This window comes from Archocentrus centrarchus, chromosome 5, assembly GCF_007364275.1.
Source record: "Archocentrus centrarchus isolate MPI-CPG fArcCen1 chromosome 5, fArcCen1, whole genome shotgun sequence".
Lineage (NCBI taxonomy): Eukaryota > Metazoa > Chordata > Actinopteri > Cichliformes > Cichlidae > Archocentrus > Archocentrus centrarchus.
The window spans coordinates 17,648,033-17,654,280 of record NC_044350.1 but is presented as its reverse complement, the minus strand read 5'-3'; positions in this window follow the sequence as shown (position 1 = coordinate 17,654,280).

The following is a 6,248-nucleotide window of genomic DNA, read 5'->3' as shown; positions in this document are numbered from 1 at the left end:
ATCAATTGGACAAATTATGGTAAATTATTTATTAAATTATTAAATTGACATCAAATTATGCGGGTCCAATAGGGTAGGAGTACATCTTCAACCTTTTTAGTGACCACATGGGTTCGGTAAGATGGGATGTGTCACCTGTTTCTTCCTATTTGTATATGATGTTCTTTCTAAAGTGATAAACAAGCATGATAGTTGATGTATGATGGAAGACAGCTTAATCATCTGATGCACGGTGGTGATTCAGTTGTTTTATCACCTTAGACAGCTTCTCAAGTTATGGTTTACACTATGTTATTGAAGTCAACTCGAAAAAGGGTGCCGCAATGATCACTACAACTAAGGAGGATCAGAAGCAGTTTTTCTTTCACTCTGTTTGGGAGATCAAGTTTTAAATGCAGTCACTTCTTCTTCTTTCAGCTGCGCCCTTTAGAGATCGCCACAGTGGATCATCTGCTTCCATCTCACCCTATTCTTAGCATCCTTGTCTGTCACACCGACCCTCTAAAGACTACTTCCATCTTGAACATCCTTTGTCCGGTACATCCACTATCCCTCCTCTGAACATGTCCAAACCATCTCTACCTTTCCTCTGTTTGTTTCCAGATTTCTCGACCTGAGCTGTCCCTCTTGTCCATCCTGCTCACTCCCAGTGAAAATTTAGACATCTTCAACTCTGCCACCTCCAGCTCAGCCTCCTGCCTTTTTGTCAGTGCCGCCATCCCCAAAGTATACATCAAAGCAGGTCTCACTACTATCTTGTAAACCTTCCCTTTCACTCTTGCTGCTATCCTTCTGTAAAAATGGATAGCTGTTCTTCACCTCTCTTGTGCACTGCCTGTTGCTTTGGATGGTTGACCCCACATATTTAAACTCATCTACCTTCACTATCTATGCTCCTTGCATCTTCACCCCATCTCCCTCTCATTCACACACATGTATTCTGTCTTGTTGCTACTGACTTTCATTTCTCTTCTCTCCAGTGCATACCTCCACCTCTCCAGGCTCTCTTCCACCTGCTCCCTGCTCTCACTACAGATCACAATGTCGTCTGCAAGCATTGCAGTCCATGGAGACTCCTGCCTGGCCTCATCAGTCATCCATCACCACTGCAAACAAGAAGAGGCTCAGATTCTTGATGACAGCACAGCCACCCCACTACCCACAATATCTGCTCTGCATGTCAGTATTTATTTGAGTTGTCATTATGAAGTAAAACCTCATTTTTACCTGTCTGTGTAGATTCTCAGTTATCCAGGTCATAGTAGTCTCTGGAGCTTGAAAAAGGCGACTGGACTTCTTTTTGTTTCTTGAAGACGTTTCACCTCTCATCCGAAAGGCTTCTTCAGTTCTCAACCAAATGGTGGAGAGACCCAGGTATTTAAACCCCTGTGGGCGTAGTCCCCTGGAGGTGGTTATGACCCTCTATTGATCATGTGCGTGAACACATGTGCCCAGGTGTGAAGAGGGCGTGGGTCATATTTAATCAGTGGTTTCAGTTGAAACCAATTTAGGACTCCGCTCCATTGTTTCCTGTGGCCTATTGAGGTCACTGGAACAAAGGTGTGAATGGGGGTTGAGACGTCTGGGAAGGGAGCTCAGGACAGCACTGTAAGCGGGGGAAAGTTGGTGACGTAATCCACCTCCTCTGTTCAATGATGGTTGTTCACAGTGGACATAGATGGCTTCTTTCACTCCTCTTTCAAACCATCTGTTTTCCCTGTCCAAAATGTGAACATTGGCATCCTCAAAAGAGTGCCCTTTTTCCTTCAGATGCAGATGTACTGCTGAATCTTGTCCTGTCGAGGTGGCTCTTCTATGTTGTGCCATTCGTTTGTGAAGAGGCTGTTTGGTTTCACCAATGTAGAGGTCCGAGCACTCTTCACTGCACTGAACAGCATACACTACATCGCTGATCTTGTGTTTGGCAGGTTTGTCCTTGGGATGAACCAGTTTTTGTCTTAGGGTGTGACTTGGTTTGAAGTATACTGAGATGTCATGCTTGGAGAAAATTCTTCTGAGTTTCTCTGACAAGCCTGACACATATGGGATGACAATGTTGTTCCTCTTGTCCTTCCTATTCTCTGTAGTTTGTGTTTGGCCTTCATTCCTGTGCATCTTAGCTGATTTGATGAAGGCCCAGTTGGGGTAACCGCATGTTACCATTCCAGATCTACATTTGTGGACAAAGCCCAGCTCGCACAACACATCAAAGGCAAGGAAAGACAACTACGTAAATTTCAAACTCTGCAAACCAAGGCATACCATTCATCTGTTAACAAACAGGACGACACGATAAGCAATGGAAACCAAGGAAAGTGGGTGAAGAACCTATCAGACAGGGTCCTCACCAAACCAGAAGAAAATGTGCTAGCCAAGGGACTCAACTTTGCCATAGCCCCACAACAGCTTCCCATAGTAGACCTCATCACAGCAACAGAAACCGCTATAAGAAATAACAAACTTTCTCATCCTGTAGCAGAACAGATCAGGATGAAAGTTTCAGCCACTCTCGCCAGTGCAAGACTTCCTCCATCCAACCTCACCATTCAGGAGAAGAAGGCCATCACAGCCCTAAGCAAGGATCAAAACATCACCATACTGCCAGCCGACAAGGGGAGGTGCACGGTTGTGCTGAATTCATCGGATTACCACAACAAAATTACTACACTCCTCAGTGACAACAATACTTATGAGGTCTTGAGACGTGATCCCACAAGCAACTACAAGAAAAAAGTTGTTTGCTGCCTGCAACAACTTGAAAAGGAAAAAGCCATTGACCGCCCCACTTACTACCGCCTGTACCCTGGAGAAGCCACTCCATGCATTTATGGACTCCCAAAGATCCACAAAGAAGGAGTCCCACTTCGACCCATCATCAGTAGTATAAACTCGGTCACCTACAACATTTCCAAACACCTCGCCACCATCTTATCACCGCTTGTTGGCATCACACCCCACCACATTGAAAACTCTACAGATTTTACTAACAAGGTCCAGAATCTTGTACTGGATCCAGATGAAACCATGGTGTCCTTTGATGTGGTTTCACTTTTCACTTGCATACCCACAACTGAGGCAGTGGAGACCGTCAGAAGACGACTACAGGAAGACGATTCCTTACTGAACAGAACCAGCCTCACCCCAGATCAGATTTGTGCACTTTTAGATCTCTGCCTTACCACAACATATTTTAAATACAATGATGGATTCTACAGACAGAAGCATGGATGTGCCATGGGCTCCCCAGTGTCTCCCATTGTAGCCAACCTTTACATGGAGGAAGTGGAAAGTAAAGCTCTTGGTTCTTTCAAAGGGATGGCACCTAGCCACTGGTACAGATATGTAGATGACACCTGGGTCAAAATCAAAACCCATGAAGTAGAAGCCTTCACTCGTCACATCAACTCAGTGGATAAATACATACGTTTTACCAGGGAGGACACCAGAGATAACAAGTTACCATTCCTGGACTGTGCGGTGCTTATCGAGGAAGATGGAAGCCTCAACATTGAAGTTTACCGGAAGCCCACACACACAGACCAGTATCTCCTCTTTGACTCCCACCACCCTCTGGAACACAAACTTGGGGTGATCAGGACCCTACAACACCGTGCGGAAAGTGTTCCCTCTAAGGCAGAAGGGAAGCATAAGGAACACACACACATTAAGAAAGCCCTCAAAACATGCGGTTACCCCAACTGGGCCTTCATCAAATCAGCTAAGATGCACAGGAATGAAGGCCAAACACAAACTACAGAGAATAGGAAGGACAAGAGGAACAACATTGTCATCCCATATGTGTCAGGCTTGTCAGAGAAACTCAGAAGAATTTTCTCCAAGCATGACATCTCAGTATACTTCAAACCAAGTCACACCCTAAGACAAAAACTGGTTCATCCCAAGGACAAACCCGCCAAACACAAGATCAGCGATGTAGTGTATGCTGTTCAGTGCAGTGAAGAGTGCTCGGACCTCTACATTGGTGAAACCAAACAGCCTCTTCACAAACGAATGGCACAACATAGAAGAGCCACCTCGACAGGACAAGATTCAGCAGTACATCTGCATCTGAAGGAAAAAGGGCACTCTTTTGAGGATGCCAATGTTCACATTTTGGACAGGGAAAACAGATGGTTTGAAAGAGGAGTGAAAGAAGCCATCTATGTCCACTGTGAACAACCATCATTGAACAGAGGAGGTGGATTACGTCACCAACTTTCCCCCGCTTACAGTGCTGTCCTGAGCTCCCTTCCCAGACGTCTCAACCCCCATTCACACCTTTGTTCCAGTGACCTCAATAGGCCACAGGAAACAATGGAGCGGAGTCCTAAATTGGTTTCAACTGAAACCACTGATTAAATATGACCCACGCCCTCTTCACACCTGGGCACATGTGTTCACGCACATGATCAATAGAGGGTCATAACCACCTCCAGGGGACTACGCCCACAGGGGTTTAAATACCTGGGTCTCTCCACCATTTGGTTGAGAACTGAAGAAGCCTTTCGGATGAGAGGTGAAACGTCTTCAAGAAACAAAAAGAAGTCCAGTCGCCTTTTTCAAGCTCCAGAGACCTCATTTTTACCTCATTTACTAGAAATCTAAATAATACAAGATTGCAGCCTCAGTGGGCAGTTTAAAATTAGCAATTAATGTTTTTTTTATTCTTATGTTATGTACATCTGTGTGCATTCTAAAGAACAGAAATCATTTCTTAAGTGAAATCAGTGCTTATAAATAACAGTAAAAATAGTCATCCAGTTGAATGACTGCTGCCCTATTTGATGTGGATCATATTCTCTCCTCAATTACATTCTTCATGTAAATCAACTTGAGATGGCATGTAATCTGCTTTAACACCTACACACTGACTCATGCCTGTAGCCCCCAGAGCCCAATGTGAAGTGTTGCCAGTGTTAGTTGATGTTCACACAGCATAAATATGAATCATCATCACACTTGATTCACATCTACTAGATGGCCTATAGTCCCACATAAAGAAGGATCTCACTGAAACCAACTCTCAGGTAATTGCATAACTGCATCATTTCCACAGCATGGCGAGCTATTGCTCATCCACGAGTTGTCCATGTTTCAGGGATAATCACACAGTGACTGGCATCTCTTCCCCAAATGATGAATGCATCAGTAGACTGATCTTAATTGTGTTTGATTGCAGCATCTTCCAACCCTGCAAAGTTAACTGAATGGGTTTACTGGTCTGTGATGAGATCTTTTCATCCTGTTTTTCCTAATTATGAAGATGGTGGGGCCTGTGGTGCTGTGGAGGATGGACAGGAGGTTACAAATCAAGCTCCAGACTTGTGAGGAAAGCTCCTTGCTTTATTTTCTTTTTGATCCTTTGCCTTTAAAAAGTCTAAATCCGCTTGCGTATTTACTCCAGTTACGAAAGTTATAAGCTGCTGTAGTGTCACACGTTTCTCCTGACCTCCCAAGAGTCCCAGACGTCCATTGTTTTCACAAATCCCCTCAAAGCCGTTCACAAGGCTGCACTGCTTTGTTTCTCTGTTGCAATTTGTACAAAGATGACTTCTGTGGCTTCAGTGAGGGCTAACTGCGCTTACCTTCTCCCAGGTATGGGCGTGGCTACCCTGGTTTCCCCTGGCACACCTGCTTCCATTAATACTTATCTACAGTATGTAACCTTGGTCCTCCTCTCCATTTCTTGCTGAATTGTTGAGCTACACTGAGTGGTAGTGAGACTAAGGCCTCCTAGTAATTGTGAAGCTTGTTTTCTTGTTGCTGAGTAATTCTGTGTATTTACCATATTTGTTCTCTTGTTTTGTGTGCCAGCTTGTGTTACCTGTTACATGTGCCTGACCCACTCTCGCCCACGAAGAAATACTCTTCCAGATTCGAGCCTGTGAAATCCCTAACCTGCATCCTTACCAGTGAGAGACTGCATCGGTAAAATCAGTATCAATTTACCAGAACCGGCAACCTTGTTCATTAACATCTTGAAACCTTTTCCAGTGCTCAGTTTCCTACAATTGAGTCCTTTGAGCAAACAGTTCCAAACTTTAAAAGTAAAATCTGATCTTATCCTCTTATTAAATCTCAAATCTTATTTTGCTTCTCATAATGTTTTATAAGCATACTAACATTCTAAACACCTTTATTATTATTGTGAAAGCACTGCCATCTTAGTTTGTGTGATGTTTGTCAGTGTCTGAGCCAACACAACAGTTTGTTGATCCAAGTTCACCCGTTAACTTTGGCCAAAGACA